This window comes from Peromyscus californicus, unplaced genomic scaffold (assembly GCF_007827085.1).
Source record: "Peromyscus californicus insignis strain IS unplaced genomic scaffold, ASM782708v3 Scaffold_20__1_contigs__length_68692818, whole genome shotgun sequence".
NCBI classification, from domain to species: domain Eukaryota; kingdom Metazoa; phylum Chordata; class Mammalia; order Rodentia; family Cricetidae; genus Peromyscus; species Peromyscus californicus.
In genome coordinates, this window is record NW_026294503.1 from 42,708,751 (window position 1) to 42,728,674 (window position 19,924).

Sequence of the window (19,924 nt, forward strand, 5' to 3'; positions counted from 1 at the left end):
GGCTTGTCTGACCAACGGTAGGGTGGGAGTTGAGAGGCTGGGAGGGGTGTAGGGTGGGAGTTGAGAGCCTGGGGTGTGTGTGTGTGTCAAGTTCCCACTTCATGTGGCTCCTCTGGGTCTTTCTGGCGCTGACCAAAAAGAAAAGCCCAGCCCTCTTCACCCGGAATGCTAAGAATTTCTTAACACCACTAAGAAGGAAGGGGCAGAAGCCTCCTCTCCCAGGCTCCAGAAGGAGCCAAATTGTTTACTGAAACCACAGAGAGGTCCCATGGCACTGAGGGGGTCTAGGGAACTGGGCAGGTTTCCTGGGTCTGACTGGTGGTGGAGGAGGAAATCAAGGAAGTTATCCAGGGGGGTGAATGGATGCTTAGAAGGGATAGGAGGGACAGCCGGGCTCCCGGCTGTGGGCTGGTCTGGAGCGTGCAGACTGCTGGGACTCTGGTTTTCCCAAGAGTCTTCTCTCTCTTCCAGCTTCTCTTGCCTCAGGCTTCACTAGTCACATGCCTCTTTTCACAGCCTCTGTTGGCAACTGAGGCCCCATCACTCATCATCACTCCTTATATGTGCCAGGGGCTGTGCTTATCCCACTTCCTGGTGTGTGTGTGTGTGTGTGTGTGTGTGTGTGTGTGTGTGTGTGTGTGTAGGGGGGAAGGTGTGCTCCATGAGGGCAGGGTCCTTAGAGCCCAGTGGAGCCTCAGGGCTCATCAGGTGACTTGCTTTTCCAGCAACTCTGGACCCATTCTCTTCCCCAGAGACTTCACCCTGAGTCCCAAGCTCCAGGCTTTGTCCCTGCCTTTCTGTGTTTCTGGTCCCCGTGTCCCATGTCTGCTCCCCCCTCAAGTCCCGTGCCTGCCCCCCCACAACAGTTCCCACTCAGCTGCTGTTCCAGTACAGACTCCCGTGTTTGCTCAGCTGCCTGGGGCAAGGAGGTGGGGAGCCTGCTCTCTACTGCCTCTGACCCACAGCCAAGGTCAGCAGGGCTAGCCTCCTCTCCCTGGAGGGATTCTTGCAACACAGGTCCTAACCCAAGGGCCCAGGCCTTCTGGACTATTCTCGGACTGCCTTCCCTTTACCCACCATGGCAATATTCTATGTAGTCTCCCAAATACAGATCTCAGAGGTCAGTTTCCCGGGACTCATGCATCAGTCAAGGGTCAAGCAGGCACGAGAACCAGTAGGTAGGTCCGTCACACAGAGGCAGAGATGGGGATCGGGGATCAGGGTAGAGGAACAGAGAAAGAGAATGCAAAGAACTGAAGCATGTGATATAGGACTGGACGGGGTGGACAGACAAGAGGAACTCCCAGGCCTGAGCAGACACTGTCCACCGCAGAATTTCTTCCCATCCTAGGGGGTCCTTCACTTACTCCCATCTGCAAAGCCTCTTTACCACACCTAACGTAACAACACACCCATAGGGTTCCGGGATAGGACTCATGCATTTTGGACCATGATTGTATCCACTACAGTCCCCAGGACTCCCAGCCTTCACCATTCACCTGTCCGGGCATGGTCTGTGCTGAGGGCTGGGAAACAGAGGGCACAATGGCGGCCCTACCCCTGACCAAGACCGTACATGGGGCAGGGGCAGTCACAGAAGCAGGCCATCCATCGTGATAGGGCCAGAATGGTGACCTAGTGGCAAGAGCTGAGATTGGCTGTGTGGAGGGAGGAGAGGCTGAGCAGCTCGCTGGTCTGGGGGACTCCTGCCTGCTGTGGCTGGGGATCCTGAGCCTCTGTCCCCTGTTCCCTGGCCCCCTGCATTGGCAGTGAGGAGGGAACAGACACAGACATAGGAGGGCATAGACTGAAAAGGTACAAAGTGTCTCATGACGGCATCGTCCTTCAGGGACCCCCAGTGCAGCTCCCAGACCGCTCATTCCCACCCACCGCCTCTTCCCTTCCCAGGTGGGCTTGGGGAGACCTGGAAGGGCCAGGAGATGGCCCCCTCTAGCGCCTTTCTCCCAGTCCATGGGCACTCCTCAGGCTATACCACCGGGCTGAGTGAGACTCAGAAAGGTTAAGTGAGTTAGTCTAGGCCACACAACTAGTAACTGCTTAAATCAATATTGGCTCTACTTCCTCTATTTGACTTTTCCCACTTGACCCAAAATGGCTAACTAAGTATGGTGCTGTGGAGGCAAGGAAAGGGGGGTCACTGGAGGAGGAGCCAGAACAGCAGGGGGAGCCAGGAAGAAGGGGCTGTGGAGTAATTGTGGGCGAGTTAAGGTCAAGTAAGGAGGGACTAGCAAGGACACCTCCCCTACCCCCCCACCCCACCCCGCCTTCATCCAGTGCACCACAGGGCCAGAGTCCTCCTGCTGTGAGTCTGAATGAAACAAAAGCGGTCACAGGTAGATGACTTGTCACAGCGCCTGGTTTCTCATCAGAGAATCACGCACCACACACCACACGGGGGGTTGTAATCTCGGTGGAAGGGTCTGAGGCTTGCAGCTAAACATGCCTGGGTTAAAATCGCAACACCACCACTTCCCAACTAGGAAACAGGTTGGCGAACAATGACATGGCCTACCCCCAAGCCTCAGAGTCCAGCTCAGGAGCACAAGACTGACCAGAAGATCTTCACAGAACCGCAGAGAGGCTGCTGTTGTATTTGCTACACTCATCACTACCCCAGTCTCCTGAAAATCAGTCTAGTCTTGAGAAATCCTGACTAGGAAGCTCCATATACAACACTGTAGCATGTGCAAGCCCACACACAGGTGTGTGAACACATACACATGCACATGTACACACATGCACACTCACTCGAAATATACAAATGCAAAATGAAAAAATAAAATGCTGGGTTTAATGGTGCACACCTTTAATCCCAGCGCTCAGGAGGCAGAGGCAGGCTGATCTCTGAGTTGGGTGCTAGCCTGGTCTACAGAGAGAGTTCCAGGACACTCAGGGCGACACAGAGAAACCCTGTCTTGAAAAACCAAAAAAGAAGAAAGAAAGAAAGAAAGAAAGAAAGAAAGAAAGAAAGAAAGAAAGAAAGAAAGAAAGAAAGAAAGAAAGGAAGGAAGGAAGGAAGGAAGGAAGGAAGGAAGACAGGAAGGAAGGAAGGAAGGAAGGAAGGAAGGAAGGAAGGAAGGAAGGAAGCCAGCCTGGTCTAAAGAGTAAGATCCAGGAAAGGCTCCAAAGCTACACAGAGAAACCCTGTCTTGAAAAAAAAAAAAAAAAAAAAAAAAAAAGAAGGAAGAAAGAAAATGAAGGCTAGGGTATGTGTGTATGTGTGTGTGTCTACCCCACCCCACCCCACAGACTAAGGCACCTATTTCCTGAAGCCCCCTCCCCAAAGATTTTTCCAAAGGAGACAGGGCAGTGCCTTACCAGAACAATGAGGAAAGGGACATCTAACAAATAAAATTACAGGACATTGTTAAACTTGAGGTTCAGCTTTGGGTTAGGTCTATCCTGAATTAATTTTGGGGAGGTGGTTAGACAGGGTTTCTCTATGTAGCCCTGGCTGTTCTGGAACTCTCTCTGTAGATCAGGCTGGCCCCAAACTCAGAGGTCCGCCTGCCTCTGCCTCCTGAGTGCTGGGATTAAAGGTGTGCGCCACCACTACCTGGCTCTATCCTAAATCTTAAATGAGACAGATTAAGACAAAAAACCAAAAAAATTACTTACCAGAAATTCTTATAATTCAAATGCCACTGGGCATCCTGTATCCTCATTCATTCATCCCTTCATTTCTCAGTGCTGAGGAAGAAACCCAGGCCCTTGGCCACACTAGTAAAGCACTCTGCCACTGACCCAAGCCCTGCACCCATCCTGCATTCTGTCTGGCAACCCTGAATACAGTTAATGAAAGCATGCTCTCACTGCTGCCATGACATGTGCTCTGCCCCTCCATTTAGGCTGCTGTAGTGAAATGCCTTAGACCAGGTCATTCATAAACCAGTCAGTTACCATACTGGAGGTGGGGGTCAGAGATGCAGGCATCAGCAGGTTTTGTATCTGATTATGGTTCCTTCAGCGCACACAGTGCCTCTCCCAGGTTCTACCACACACAGCAGAAGGGGTCAGGGGCTCACCAGCCCCCTCAAGCTCTTATAGAAGGCATTAAACTCAATGGTCACATACTGGGGAGTGAGTTGCATATATAAACTTAGGGGCCAGGGACACTCAACACCAGCATTTGCAAATACATTTTTTTTGTTTGTTTGTTTCTCTGTGTAACAGCCCGGGCTATCCTGGAACTTGCTTTGTAGACCAGGCTGGCCTTAAACTCACAGAGATCTGTTGGGAAATATTATTTTAAGGTGTGTTACTTTTGTTTATGTTGCATTTGTTTAACTCTGTGAAGCTGTGTTACTGTGCCTGTCTGAAACACCTGATGGTCTAATAAAGAGCTGAACGGCCAATAGTGAGGCAGGAGAAAGGATAGGTGGGGCTGGCAGGCAGAGAGGATAAACAGAAGGAGAAATCTGGGAAGAGAAAAAGATCAAGGAACGAGAGAGAAGCAGCCAGAGAAGGAGGAGGACTCCAGGGGCCAGCCACCCAGCCACCCAGCCACCCAGCCACCCAGCCACCCAGCCACCCAGCTACACAGCAAGCCATGGAGTAAGAGTAAGATTTACAGAAGAGAACAGGAAAAAAGCCCAGAGGCAAAAGGTAGACAGGATTAATTTAAGTTAAAGAAAACTGGCAAGAAACAAGCCAAGCTAAGGCTGGACATTTATAACTAAGAATAAGCCTTCGTAGCTGGGCGGTGGTGGCGCACGCCTTTAATCCCAGCACTCGGGAGGCAGAGCCAGGCGGATCTCTGTGAGTTCGAGGCCAGCCTGGACTGCCAAGTGAGTTCCAGGAGAGGCGCAAAGCTACACAGAGAAACCCTGTCTCGAGAAAAACCAAAAAAAAAAAAAAAAAAAAAAAAAAAAAAAAAAAAAAAAGAATAAGCCTTCGTATGTGATTTATGTGGGAGCTGGGTGGCAGGCCCCCCAAAAGAGCAAAAACCACAACAGAGATCCACCTGCCTCTGCCTCCTGGGTGCTGGGATTAAAGGCGTGTGCCACCACGCCCGGCTCTGACTTATTTTTATTTTATGTGTGTCCGTGAGTGCCTACATGGATGTATGTGTACCAGACATATCAGGTGTGTGCCTGGTGCCTGCAAAGCTCAGAAGAGGGCCTGGAACTGGAGTTACAGGTGGTGTGAGCCACCATATGGGTGCTGGGAACAGAACCCGGGTCCTCTGTGAGAGCAGCCAGGACTCTCAACCACTGGCCCATCTCTCCCCGCCCCTCAAAGATATATTAAGGGGGAAAAAAGTAAGTGAAGAATGGTGTGAATGGCAGGCTTACCTATGTTGGAAAGGAGAGAAAAAGGCCCAGGCAGGTTGTATCTGGAGAGAGGACCTAGGCTGAGGTACAGGGACGGATGGAGGATGCCCCACCCATGACCTCCCATTTGCACCTTCCGAATTGTGAATTCTATGAATGTGAATATTTCATCCAATCAAAAAATAATACAACCGAGCAGTTTTGTCCTGACCCAGCTCCCCGCCCCCTAACCTCTGCATTCTAGAAATACCCCAGTGTTTGTGTCTTATCCTTATCAGAATTCCTGGAGGCCTCCGACTCCTGACTCAGCCATTCTGTAGCTGCCTGGTGGTCTGTAGGGGTGGGGTGAGTCACGGCCACCCCAGCCTTCAGCTGTCTGTCATGTGCAGGCCTTCCCTTTCCTGCTGGCCTTGGATTGATTATCAGTCAAGAGGATCCCATGCCCATTTATTGGATGTGCCAGGCCCTGGACTGGGAGCAATGAAAACAGCACCCTGGTTATCTAAAAGGAAAGCTCCCTAAACCAAGGAGAGAAGGGGGCTGTGCAGCTCTGATTGGCAGGAGGAGCGTGGGGGAAGGGCTTCCTGTCGAGGACAGTGTGTAGGCTGAGCCGGGAACAGAACTCCAGGCAGAGATCATCATGAGCTAAGGCCAATCTAAGGAAAGGAGGGAGAGGGTGGAACAGAAGTACATTCTAGCAAGCTCTTCTTGAAGCATCTCTTGCTGGCTCCGTAGCAGCTGGACCTTGAATAATGGTGTCCACCTGCTGGAAAGTGGAGGAAAAAATGCTCTCCTGAGCCAAGCCAAGCAGGATTCCCAGGTGCTGTCTGTACAGTGGTGTGTGGAGCTCAGGGTTGTAGGCAGAACAGGGGGTACTTAACAGTCACGTGGAGGTGAAAAATAGCCCTGCTTTAGGGTATGACTCCTGTGGCTATACCCCAGGGCTGTGTCTGAGAAACAGGCAAGGCTGCAGGGAACAAACTGGGACACAGCCTCACTTTTTTTTTTTTTGAGACTGTCTCTCTCTCTATAGTCCAGGCTGTTCTGGAACTTGCTATGTAGACCAGGCTAGCCTTGAACTCACAGAGCTCTTGTCTCTGTCTCCCAAGTGCTGGGATTAAAGGTTTGTGCTACTATATCCAGCACAGCTTCACATCTTACCCTGATTTTCTAGGTAAGGCTTCAGGCCCAGAGAGCAGCAGAGACTGTGCAGCCAATTAGAGGCAAAGCCAAGGCTAGCTCTGGGCTCTACACAGCCCCTACTGCCTCCTATAGGGCTGGTAACTCACGTGGTATCACAAAGAGCTTCTCGAAGCCGAGTCTAGCCATCTCTATGATCCCACTTTGCCAAACACTTGAGGAGTCCAAGGCGTTCACATGTTTTCTCAGAATGGCCTTGACAAGATGCTGAAATCCTACTGCTGGCCCTCTTCTCTCCTATTTCCCAGGAATATGTCCTAAAAAGGAACAGGAACCCCTCACCCCCCAGTTATTATCGTCATTTATATTTGAGTGTGAATTAGTTAGATTCTGAAAGACTGACAGCTGCATTCAGGGTCCTGTCCAAGATGACACAGGATGGGTGAGGAGGGAGTGATCCCAGGGTTTGCAGCAGCTGGCCCTGGGCTCTGTGTCCAGGGAGGAGTGAAATGGGAGGGGCCCGGGTGGATACAGGGTGATGTTGGAAGAGCACAGATTCTGCCTGGGTGTGCAGCCCATGTCCCAGCTTCCTACTTGTGGGGCCTGGGGTCAGCCTCTGTTCCAGGTCTCACAAAACTCTAACAAGCTGCTCCATGTCTCAGATACTGCTGGCCCTGAGTCAACTCCTGAGTGTAAGGAGGTACCTCAGAAAACTAGGAGGTGTGGGTGTCACAGAGCCTGGGACACTGAGCACAAACCTCACCTTGTAAAGAAATTGCACACACACAACACAACTCACCACTACAGTCAGACAAGGGTACCCGCCCCATCACCACAACCAGATAGAGAGTGCCCAAAGGAAGAGAAGACGTGACATGAAGGGCCCAGGGACTCCCAGGCTCTCTCTGGTATCCACACCCACGAGCACCAAAGTCTCCCATGAAACTTAGCATCCAGGGACTTGGGATATATAGCTTAGTTGGTAGGGTGCTGGCCTGGCACTCTCGAGAGTCTGGGTTTGATGCATAGCACTGCATGGCACACACTTGGGAGGCGGAGGCAGGAGGATCAAGAATTCAAGGTCATCTTGGATGATATAGCAAGTTTGAGGCCAGTCGGGGCTACAAGTGTTTATGTCCGGTCCCTACTCTGAGTCATACTTCTTGGGCACGAGCTGAAAGCCTGTGTCTTCAATGTAGGAGTGGTACTAGGATGGGGGTTCTGAAACTAAGTATGGTAGCACATACCTTGATTCCAGCACTCAGGGGACAGGGAAGGTGGATTGTGGTTTTGAGGCTAGCATTGGAGGCCAACATAAAAGATCTGGAGGTTGCCTGAGTTCAGGACACCTTGCAGGCCTGCTGCTGGCCCCAGGGAATCTTGTCTAGCTTCTCTGTGCTCATAATTCTCAGAATTTGGAAGAGGAGCGAGGGACTGTATTGAACACATCAGAATTGCTGTGCCTGGCATGCAGCAGGTACTCAGTGGCAGTGTTGCACGGATCTGTTAATTCAGTTTTGAACTGTGTGAAGTTCTTAGTCTGTGCCCACTGCCTGGTGCCTCCTACAGGACCCCGAGGCTCAGACACTGAAAGGACTCCCTGGGATTCTCAGATCCTTCCTGACGAGGTTTCACAGAGCCGAGCGACTGTGAGTTGGCCTGCTCTTTCTTCTAGAAAGACTGTCATGTCAGCGTGGGCTCTTTTGACTGAGCACAGTGAGGTGGAGGTGGAAGCGTTGGTAGGGATTTATCTAGCTTGGCTGCTGGATGAGAGGAGGAAGGGCTGCTGTCTCCACTCAGCATCCCAGGCTGAATGCTGTCTGTGCCTGGGGTAGTTGGTCCTGAAAGAGATGAGCCTTGATTCTCAACCTGTGGGTCGTGACTCCTCTGTGGATTGAACAACTTTTTCACGGGCGTCACCTAGACCACTGGAAAACACAGATATTTACATTACGATTCATAACAGTAGCAAAATTATAGTTATGAAGTGGCAGTGAAATAATTTTATGGTTGGGGGTCACCACAACACGAGGAACTGTATTAAAGGGTCGCAGTATTAGGAAGGCTGAGAACCACTGCTGTAGAGCTTTTAGGGCTAGAAGAGTTTTGTGAGTCTTTGCAGGATGTGACATGACACCATCATACCCACCGCCTTCTATCTTTGAGTCTCTTGAGGTTTTCCAGTCCCTGGGAAAAAGACTCTGTTGCCATGGGTCACAGGCCTGAGCTGCAGAGGGGATAGGAGGGGAAGTCCCATCATAAATAAATAGAACAGGAAGGGAAAGGGAGGGGATGACTTCTGCAATAGACTGAATGTTTGTGTCCTCTCAAAAATCCTATGTTGAAATCCTGTGCCCCCCACAACATTCACACATGGGACTTTCGGATTAAAAGGTCACGAAGGTGGTAGGATTAGTGATTTTATAAGACATGTCTGAATGCCCCCTCCCTTGCACCATGTGGACACAGTGAGAAGACCCGTGCCTAGGAGGAAGGGGCCCTCCTCAGATACTTAATCTCACACTTCCAGCTTCTAGAACGGTGAACAATGAGAAATGAACACACCTTCTGTTTGTAAGCCACCCAGTCTCTGGGAATTTGTTACAGCAGCTTGAGTGGGCTAAAACAGTCCCTTAGGGAGAGGCTGCTCTGGTCAGAAGAGGGACTGGCCAGATGGCTCAGGGGGTAGAGGTGCTTGCCACCAAGCCTGGCAACCTGAGTTCTAACCAGGGGGGACACTGTGGAAGGAGGGCTGTCCTCTGACCTCCGCATGTGTGCGGTGGCTTGGGGTGCGTGCTCTCTGCAAAACAAACAAGAAAGTGCTTGGAGATGCCTAGGAAACAGAGCAGAAGAGCCCTCCTCGGACTCAGCCAGGGCTCTCATCCAGATTCCACCAATTTGTTTCTCTTTCCCAGCTCCCCTTTTCCCTCTCTCCCTCCCTCAAACAGGAAGTGTGTGTTAGGTGTGCAAGCCAGAATCAGAGCCCAGTGAGTCTAGGGCACTATTGCCCGCCCAGAGCAGGCATTGCCAATCTATCATAGTACACTTCTCTCAGAGCCTGGGTTTGGCTTCGTCTCATCTCCGCAGAGCTCCAGGCAGCCAGTTCTCACCAACTGGAGTTGCCCCAAATATGGAAACTGCTGCTCCTGGCCAGCACTGGTCTTCCCATAATGATTCTTTAGTGTTTTAAAAACAGCAAAATTCCCTCTTTGTCTTCCCCGGGGGGGGGGGGGGGGGGGGGGGGGGGGGGGAGTTCTCTGCATAAGTGGTTTTGGTGCCTGACCCTGGCTGGCTGTTGAGTCAACAGGCTTGAGGAGCTGGAGCAACACAGACGGCTTCATCTGAGTCCCACCCCCTCCGACCCCCTCCCCAAGACAGGGTCCTGGACAAGGTGTTCTTGCCACTGCCGCCAATCAGCGCACACTCAGTGGCTTTAAAATCATCAGGGAAAGGCAGGGGATGTAGCCTTTGCCTAGTATGCCCAAGGCCTGGGGTTTGGTACTCAGTACTGCAAAGAAAAAAGAAAAAGGGGCATGGGGGAGACAGAGAAAAAGAAGGAAGGAAGGAAAGGAAGGAAGGAAGAAAGGAAGAAAAAGCCTGGCCAGGTGTGGTGGCAAACACCTATAATTCCAGCACTCAGGAAACTGAGACAGGAGGATTGCCATGAGTTCAAGGGGAGCCTGGGCTACATCCCCAGGCCCAGATACTCACATGGAAGACAGAGTATCTTCCAAGGAACCAGGAAGACTGGGGGGTGGGGGTGGAGTGGGGGAAGCAGATGTCTCTGCCTGGATTTCAGGCCCTACCTAGAGCCTACAGAAAGAAAAGCCTGGAAGCTACCCACCATCCTAACCGTGAGGCCCCAGGGAAGCAGCTGCTTCCTGAGAGAAAACAAGTTCCCACAGGTTTCATCTTCCTCCTGTTGCCTTCAGTCGGAAGGGACCACACCCTCACCCCCATCTCACCCTCACCCCTCTCTCACCCTCACCCCCATCTCACCCCAACCCCATCTCACCCTCACCCCACCCACCCAACCACACATACACTCGGGAGTGAGGGCTGGGGATGGCTTAGAACCAGAAGGACTCCAGGACACATGGCTGCACGTGGTTCTGCGGCCCATGTGGAGTACGAAAGGAGGGTATCTCTGGGTGCTGTCCTCCTAGGCAGGTGGGCACATGACCTAGCCCCTCCCAGATGGATTATTTCCCTGGCCACCCCCAGATCCTCTTATCCTCAGACCGAGAACGCGGAACCACACACGCGAGAGTGGCGTAGAGAAGCTGCACCTGAGACCAACTCCCATGTGAGCCGGGTGATTTCCTCCCGTCTCTGGACCTCAGCTTCCACATCGATAAAAGGCGGCAGCTGGATTCCGTTACTAAGGGATCTTCTGACCCCAAGACTCCAGACAGAAGAAAAAGAACGGACAGAGACTTGGACTGGGGTGAGGGTAGGGAGTTGGACTGGGGTGAGGGTAGGGAGTCTGACCCCCGTGTGCAGCCCCAGTGAAGCGGATGTCAGGCCTGCAGGCGAGGTGGCTGGAGTAGGCAGGTCTGGCCTGAGGATAGACTTAAATTACTCTCTTCCCTCCCACCCTGCCCTACTCACAGAGCTGGTAGCAGACAAAGATAGTCTGTACCCGGGGCTGATGGCCAGGTGGAAGCTTGGCTGAGCTGGGGGTGGAGGGCTGAGAAGGACAATGTCCTGATGGCATACCTTCCTTCTGTTTGGCCCTCAGGTCTACCCCGGACCTTCTGAGGATGGGGGCTGGGAAGGGAGTGGTGGGGGAGTCTTTCCACCCCATCTCACCCTCACCCGTGCCTCACCCTTTAGGCTACTTTACAAATTAATATAGGTGTGGGGTGAAGGGCCACCTCCCAAGACCCTAAAAGACTGGATGAACCAGGAAGTATTTCATAGCCACTAAGAGATAGAGATCTCAGGCTTGAGATGATTTTTTTTTTTCGAGACAGGGTTTCTCCGTGTAGTTGTGGTGCCTGTCCTCGATCTCACTCTGTAGACCAGGCTGGCCTCGAACTCACATCCGCCTGTAGATTGTGCTGTCACCTGAGGCCATGTTGATGTCCATAATCCATGCTGCTTCTGGGTGCCATGTCTGGGTCTGTGGGCCAGGCTGCAGTTCAGACAGTGTTGACATCTGTGGCCTGTGCTTTGGCTGAGGGCTAAGATGGTGTCTCTGGCCTGAGCTGTGGCAGAGGGCCATGTGATGTCCATGGTCTGTAGTGCTACTGGAGACCATGCTGAGGGCCACGTTGATGCATTGATGTCTGTGGTGTGTTACCACCAAAAGCCATTCGGACAGCCATGGTCTGTGCTGCTGCCTGAAATCATGTTGATGCCTGCAGGCCAGGCTGCCACGGGGAACAGTGTTGGTGTCCATGGCCCATACTGCCACTGGAGTATGTGGTGACACCAGAGGCCAGATGGGACAATAAATCCCAGCATGCATCCTGGGCAGTAGGAGTAAATTGATGACACTTATTTCAAAGTTATGGTTCATGCCAGGTTTGTGATGTAATGTGTTTCTTATGCCTGGTTATGGTCACAAACCCTGAGCAGTCACTGCCTTAGATCCGCAGGACAAAGGGAGCCCGCGGAGAGAGAGGCCTTCCCACTCGGCTACAGCCCAACTTCCTCACACCCCTGACCACCTGCTCAGGTGCAGCCCACGTAGCTGAACATGCTTAGGCCTGTCTATTTCAAAATCCTTCCCTTAGCCTAAGAGCACCCTTGCCTTCACCCAGGGAGGCCTACCAAAACATGGTGACCGTCCCTGTCTCCAAACACGGCAATCTGTGTGCCACAGCCCAGCAGTCCAGGGCAGGGTCTGAGAGGAGGTGGAGCTAGCTGGCTCTGATGTGGACGAACTGACTGAAGCTGCACTGCCGTGGCCAGGGGACTGGCTGCCTTCGTTTTGAGACAGGTCTTGTCAGTAGTGCTAGATAGCCTGGGACTCATTATGTAGCCCAGAATGACTTCAAACTCTTAGTAATCCTCCTGCCTCCACCTCTCAAGTGCTGGCACAGACTTTGTAACCTTGACCGCTCATGCCACTGTGTGTGTGTGTGTGTGTGTGTGTGTGTGTTGCTGGGGACTGAATGCAGGGATTTGTGCATGCCGAGTTAGGAGTCCTACAATGGAGTTTCACCTGCCTAGCTGTCTTACGGTTCTGTTTGGACTCACTATCCTATAACCTTCACAAAGGCCTGGACCATGCCTCCTTCATCATTGTAAGTCCTAGTGTCTTAAAAATTGATCCAGTGGCCAGGTGGCGGTGGTGCACACCTTTAACCCCAGCACTTGGGAGGCAGAGGCAGGCGGATCTCTGTGAGTTCAAGGCCAGCCTGGTCTAGAGAGTAAGTTCCAGGACAGCCAGAGCTGTTACACAGAGAAACCCTGTCTCAAAAACCCACCGCCAACAACAAAAACTTTATCCAGTGAACATTCAGGAAACTGGGAAGGGCTGGTCTGGAAAGTGTACAGGATGGAGCAGACAGCATGGAGAGATGACCCACTGTGTTAAGGTGATTGCTACAAAGCCTTCAGTCCTCAGGACCTACCCTATGGAAGGTTGGGAGGAGAGAACTGACTCCTGCAAGTTGTCACACACAAGAATAAACGAATACATATAGTTTTAAAATTGCAGCCAAGAGGCATCAGACCCAGGGTCTGGCATACCACAGAAGGCAGGTGTGCCCTGGGGAGAGCATGGTCCTTTTCCTGCAGGTGATGGAACCATGGGAGGGCTTAAAAGATGGAAGACTCAGGATAGTCAGATTTTTGGTTTTGAGAATGCCTCAGATTCTGGTGTTGGTGTGGATGCCGGGAGCCGGGTGGGCAGTGAGAACCAAGGCTGTAGCACCCAGGTGTCTAGACGCAGCTGAGAGGAGCGCTCTGGTGCCTCAGCGTTTGTGTGCAGCAGGTGTGTGCCACTGAGGCAGATCCAGGGTCCAGGTGCTCTTTCCTCCCCACCACAGATGGGAAGGGGTGAGGCGCCCTGTTCTCTTAGCAGGGATCATGGCTGGTAGCCACAAGGGTGCACACAGCAAGCTTCCTAGTGTGCCCTTGAATTCTCAGCCTTCTCTTGTCTCTCCTTCCTCTTCTTCCTCGTTCTCCTGAATGTGGGGGGAGAGGAAAGGGTGGGGAGAGAGGAGAGGGAGAACCAGAGCCAATTGCGGAGCTCCAGCTCTTAGGAGGTGGAAAGGATCAGGGATTTAGGATCAGCTTCCCCTACATAGCAGGTTCAAGGCCAGCCTGGAGGGGGTGAGGAGAGACACGGCTCAGCGATTAAGAGACTGGCTGTGCTCTTGCAGAAGACTGGAGTTCAGTTCCCAGCATCCACACAATGGCTCACAACTATCAAAACATCCATTCATATGAAATAGAACTAAAACAAATACAAAATAAAGAGGCGAGTTGAATGCCACGGTGCAGAACGCTGACTGCCCCCACCCTAGGCTCTCAGGCAGTCCAGCATCTACCCTGCCCACTCTTGCCCACTGCTGGTTAGGGTTTTCAGGTCCTGTGCAGGTGCAGGTGCCCGTGCCGAGCCTGCGCCCCGAGTCTCCTAAGTGGGACCTCGCTGCACTTTCCAGCAAGAAGGCGTGGTGGGGGGCGCGGCCTTGGGAAGAGGCACTGCTGGGCCGCTCGCCTAATATGGGCAGGCGCAGGGCTGAAGGGCGGGGCATCCCACCCTGTTGGTCCCGCCCATGCCACGCCCACCCTGGGGCTCAATCTCCAGAAAAACCTGGTGCCTGCCTTCTCCCGGCCAGGCTAAGGTGCTGACTGGCTTTTTTTTTTTGTTTTTCGAGACAGGGTTTCTCTGTGTAGCTTTGCGCCTTTCCTGGAACTCGCTTTGGAGACCAGGCTGGCCTCGAACTCACAGAGATCCGCCTGGCTCTGCCTCCCGAGTGCTGGGATTAAAGGCGTGCGCCACCACCGCCTGGCAGCTGACTGGCTTTTTAATTTAACTGTCACCGCCTCCCCTCCTCCTCCCCCAGCCAGGGTCCTTACTAAGCAGCTGGGGCAGGACTAAGGACTCGGTCTTGGAGCTCCACAGTCAGAGTGTACTGGCCCTATGGGGCGACTTTCTCTAAGGGCGCAAAGAAGTGTCTAAACTTAGATTGAGCCCAGGACCTTGCTCCATCAGAAGTGTGTGGTTAACTTGGTCCTTTTCGGGCGGGTCAAGCCTTTAATCACAGGGGAAGTCCATCGGAAGCTCCCTGCTGGTCACCATATCTTAATCTTCTCCCTTCAAGCTTTCCTCAGCGTCTTAAAAACACAGATCTGTCTGTTTGATTCTCTACAGCCTCCACTCCTCTCCTTAAATTCCTTCACATCCCTTAGCTCAGGGTACAAGCCTAAGAATCTTTCTTGTCTTCCTTCCTTCCTTCCTTCCCTTCCCCTCTCTTTTCCTTTTTTTGAGACAGGGTTTCTCTGTGTATCCCTGGCTGTCCTAGAACTCACTCTGTAGACCAGGCTGGACCAGTCCAACCGCCTCAGCCTCCCCAGTGAATGCTGGGATTAAAGGCCTGGATGATCATCACTGCCAGGCTGTTTTGCTTGTTTGTTTTTGAGACAGAATCTCACAATGTAGCTCTGGCTGTCCTGGAACTCATAAGAGACATAGAGAACTACATGTCTCTGCTTCCAGGGTGCTGGGATTAAAGGCATGTGCCAACAAACGTGCTGTTCTGTTTGTACCATGCTGTTCCCTGTTTCCAATCTTTGTACCTGCTGTCCCTGCCCCCATTCATCCCTCAATGTCCTCTTTCTGACTTTTCTACCCATTACTTAACCTTTCTGATCAAGCACTTGAGTTTTAGACATTCTGCGTGTTTTCGCAGGGCCAGTTAACCCCTCTTTAGGCAAGCTGCTGGTCAATTGGAGTTTTTGAGAAACCTTTCCTGACTCAGTCACTCATCAGCTGACCCAGCCCCCCACCCCTACCCCTACCCCTCACCCCCAATCCCGGCTGAGCCTGGGCCTGCTCTGTGAGTAGGAGTTGGTCTCTGGGGGCCTCCTGCCCAGAAGGTCATGACCAATCATCTGGGGCAGCTGAGTTCTGGGAAATGCAGCCTCTAGAGAGGAGCTGGAAGGCTAAACGCTGCTAAGTGGGTGGGGGTGGTCAGTTCACTGCACAGGACCTTGCCTCCCCCAGCTGCTGCTGGCCTGCTACATCCTCCTGGGTCACTGTCCAGGAAGCTGGCCTCTGTTTGTCCCTACAGCCCACAGAGGCCTAGGCAGGGAGGGCTGGGCCTAGCCCTCCAGAGTCCCTACTCCCTTTGCTGAGGAGGCGGCTCTGGACCCAAGGATGGATCCCCTGCTGTCAGTGGTCAGGGCCAAGTGCCAGCTCAACACGGTGGTCACTAGGATCACTAGACACAGTTCTCCAACCATGGACACTTTCAAGTCGTTCCTGGGCTGTGGGGAGTTCTGGAAGCTTAGGCCAATGCAGCAGGACGGCCATGGCTGAGTGCTTGCACTGGACATGGCAGGGGAAAGGACTGGTTCTTGTCCGTTAGAATCAATTTCTTTCCTTCAACCTCACTGGCAAGGTCAGGGAAGAACGATCCTGGAGCTTGAGGCAGGAGCTCAGGTCATGTCTGGAATCTCCCTCTTGTTGGATAAGCCAGGCAATGTGTATTCCCGTCCCCCCCCCCCCCCATGTCTCCCTCCTCCCTCCCCCGCAAGCTGCTCCCTCACCCCCTTCTCCTCTGGGTTTCCAATCCCTCTCCTGGTCCAAGCCTCATGGCTTCCTTTCCCAGCTCAGTGCCACAGGGGTCCAGTGAGATGAGAACTGATATGTCACCTGGATTGATCACTGTGTCCCTTCAGTGCCTGGTCCTGGGCAGAAGGGACTCTAATGGTGCTTAGGGCACAGGTGCAAACGGCCTGCTAGACGGGACTGGAACCTTAGGAACAGACCTTGCTCTGGTGAGTCCAAGGCTTCAGGATCTGCCTCACCAAGACCTTGGAAGTACACCTTCTCAGCTCCCCGCCCAGACCCCAACCTGGGCCAGAGTGTATGAACTGGCACTTGGACTCTGGGCTCCCAGGACCACCCGAATGGAAGCCTGGAGCTTTCTAAGGCAGAGGTGGAGGAGACAAAAAAAAAAAAAAAAAAGTGGCTGGTTGTGGGGCGAGCTGAGCCAAGTGAAGGACATTCCTTTTACTCAGCCTCCCCTCCCCCAAAGTAAACTGGCAGGTGGGAGGTGCAGGTGGAGGCCAGCGCCTCCAGTTTCAGGTTAGAGACACTCCTTCCACGCTCTGAGGACAATAACAGGCTCCCTTTACCCTGGAAATCCTGGTCCATAAAAATCTAAAAGCTGTGTCCGGATATGTTTGTCTCAACCTTGTTTATAGTGGAAAAGCAATTAACTGAAAAATACCTGAATATCCCACCAGAGAGCCAAGGTCAGCAATGTGACCCTGGCCAACTGGCTTCCCTCCATGAAGGACAGACACCCTGAAGGGGTGATGGCAGGTCAGCAGAAGCACTGCCCTGGGCTGAGGTAAAGCCACTGAACCGGAGATGGTTAGTGAAGCTACTGACAGGGAGACCCCAGGGGTCTGTGTCAGAAGCTGGAGGAAGGTCCTGCTCTGGTCCTTCCGAGCTGTGTTCTCTAGGGCTACAACCTACAGGCCTGGCTGTCTCCAGGTCTTTAGTATAAAGGTCATAAGAGCGACCTCCTGGCTTGTGTGAGCAATTCACCTCATGGAGAGCATTAGAATGGCTTGGGAAGAGTCCTTTTATTACAAACTATGTAACATGAGGCAGGCATGAAATCGTGTCCCCTTCAAGTTCATCTGTGGAAGCTCTGTGTTCCAGGTACTTCAGAATGTGACTGGACTCGTAGAGAGGCCCCTTGAAGATGCAATTATATTTTAAAAAAAGGCCATTAAGAGGGCCCTAATCTGTTCTGACCTATGTCCTTATAAGAAATTTGGTCTGGCAGGCATGTGGCGCTCACCTATAATCCCAACACTCAGGGCACAGAGACAGGAGGATCATGAATTCCAGGTCAGGCCTGGGCTACATAGTGAGACTCTGTGTCAAAGGATAAAACAAAACAAGAACTGGGTGTGGTGGCTCCTGAGTCAGAGGCAGGAGGATTACAAGATTGAGTCTAGTTTAGGCTGTAGTGAGACCTTACCTCAAAGAGCCAAAAAGAGGGTGCTGGAGTTCCCTTAGTGGTTAAGAGTGGTTCACAGTCATGAGGACCAGAGTTCTGATGCCAGCTTTCACGTAATAAGCTGGGTGTCCATCACAGGCCTGGAACTCAGCTTGAGTGGGAGATCTGTCGTTGTTTGTTTTTTCTTTTTTGGGGGGCCGCCACCCAGTTCCCCCCCAAAAAAATCCCACACGGAGGCTTATTCTTAATTATAAATGTCCAGCCTTAGCTAGGCTTGTTGCTAGCCAGCTTTACTTAACTTTAAATTATCCCACCTATCTTTTGCCTCTGGGCTTTTACCTGTCTCTTATTGCTGTAAATCTTACTTTGACTCCATGGCTTGCTGTGTAGCTGGGTGACTGGCCCCTGGAGTCCTCTTCCTTCTCCAGCTACTTCTCTCCCAGATTTCTCCTTCTATGTATTCTCTCTGCCTGCCAGCCCCGCCTATCCTTTCTCCTGCCTTGCTGTTGGCCATTCAGCTCTTTATTAGACCATCAGGTGTTTTAGACAGGCACAGTAACACAGCTTCACAGAGTTAAACAAATGCAACATAAACAAAAGTAACACACCTTAAAATAATATTCTACAAAAGAGAGCAACCTCTAGGGCTGGCTGACTCCCAGCCTAGCCCAGAAAACGGAAGCCCCAGATTCATAGAGACACTGCTTCAAAGGAGTAGGTGGAGAATGATCAAGGAAGAGAGCTGACGTCCTCTTCTGGCCTCCACATATGCATAGGTCCATGCACCCACATGCACACACACACACAGGAAGGAAGGAAGGAAGGAAGGAAGGAAGGAAGGAAGGAAGGAAGGAAGGAAGGAAGGAAGCCAGCCAAGCATGGTTATGTATGCCTTTAACTCCAGCACTTGGGAGGTGGAGGCAGGAGGATCTCTGTGAGTTCAAGACCTGCTGACCTGCTACAAAGCAAGTTCCAGGATAGTCACAAAGTCAGACTCTGGTTCAAAAGCAAAAATCAAATCAAAACAAAACAAAAATTCCCCAAACAAATAAAACACAAAAAATAGGAAAAAAATGTATACACAAGGAAGTAGTGAAGATGTGTGTGTGTATGCACAGGAAAAAAATCCACACGAGGGCATAGCAAGAAGGCAGTCATATACAGGCCAAGGACAGACACCTCAGAAGCAATCGACCCTGCCTTCTTGGGTAGGATCCCATTCCTCCTGGGAGAATGTCTTCCTTCCTTCCTTCCTTCCTTCCTTCCTTCCTTCCTTCCTTCTTTCCTTCCTTCCTTTCTTGCTTTTCATCTCTCTCTCTCTCTCTCTCTCTCTCTCTCTCTCTCTCTCTCTCTCTCTCTCTCTCTCTGTTTTCTTTTTCCAGTTTTTCTAGACAGGGGTTCTCTGTGTAGCCCTGGCTGTCCTGGAACTTGCTCTGTAGACCAGGCTGGCCTTGAACTCAGAGATTTTCCTGCCTCTGCCTCCCAAGTATAAGGATTAAAGGAGAGGACCATCACTGCCCAGAGGGAGTATGTTTTTCTCATTTGCAGCAGGAAGCCCAGGGAGTTGCTCACACACCACACCACCTCCCTGGGTTAAGGTCTTCTCATGTATGAAATAGGAACAGCAGTTTTGAGCTCAGGTGGGTGTGGTAAGACGTATAGGGGAGGCATAGAGGTGGTGTGGGCACCAAAGGACCCACAGGAGGCCGAGGAAATCAGTGGGTCAGAGAAACACTTGCCAGTGTTTACCGGGTACGCTGGCTGCAGGTAGGGCCCTGGCACACTCCCAGGCAGTAACCAGCAGCTGTGAAGCTAGGGTGTCCTGCCTCCTGAGAGAGGCTCCCATGGGGTGCCCAGAGAGGCAGTCAGAATTGGCAGGAGGTGTGGCAAGTTGAGGACTCAGGGTGAACTCCACTGAGCATTCTCCAGGGGTGAGGTCACCTCTGGCTTCCCAGGGCCACAGAGTCCAGAGCAGGAGGGGGCAGTGTCAGATGTCAGGGTGGACACAAGCCCCGAGGGAAGCCCAAGAGCCTGGTCTAGGTGTGAAGCGGGTTAGAGCAGGGAGAGCTGGGGAGGGGAAAGTTTACCTAATACTTCTGAAGCTCTCACTGAGTGATGAGTGTTCAAACCTGCTATGGCCCCTAGTTCTACCCAGGACCTCAGTCAGCACTGCTGTGAGCCCCAATTTACAGGAGTGCATTTGGGGCACAGCATGGTGAAAACCTGCCCCAGAGGGAAAGCAATTTGCCTGGCAGGTAAGACACAGACTTTGGAATCTGACACCTGTTGAGTTCTAATCCCAGCTCTGACACTTGGTGTCATGCTACCCTG

The 19,924-nt window shown here is 52.1% G+C and overlaps 1 long non-coding RNA gene across 5 annotated transcripts in view; it reads left to right on the forward strand.

The window, feature by feature from the left end:
* Positions 1–19,924, forward strand: part of LOC128116705 (uncharacterized) — an 84,818-nt gene that overhangs the window by 24,302 nt on the left and 40,592 nt on the right. For 2 of the 5 annotated variants that reach the window (XR_008220557.1, XR_008220561.1), the window contains one exon: positions 10,675–11,962. The exons of the other annotated variants lie outside the window; for them this stretch is intronic. This is a non-coding gene — a long non-coding RNA (uncharacterized LOC128116705). Of the gene's footprint in view, positions 1–10,674; positions 11,963–19,924 lie in introns of those variants that run through there. 5 annotated transcript variants of the gene reach the window in all.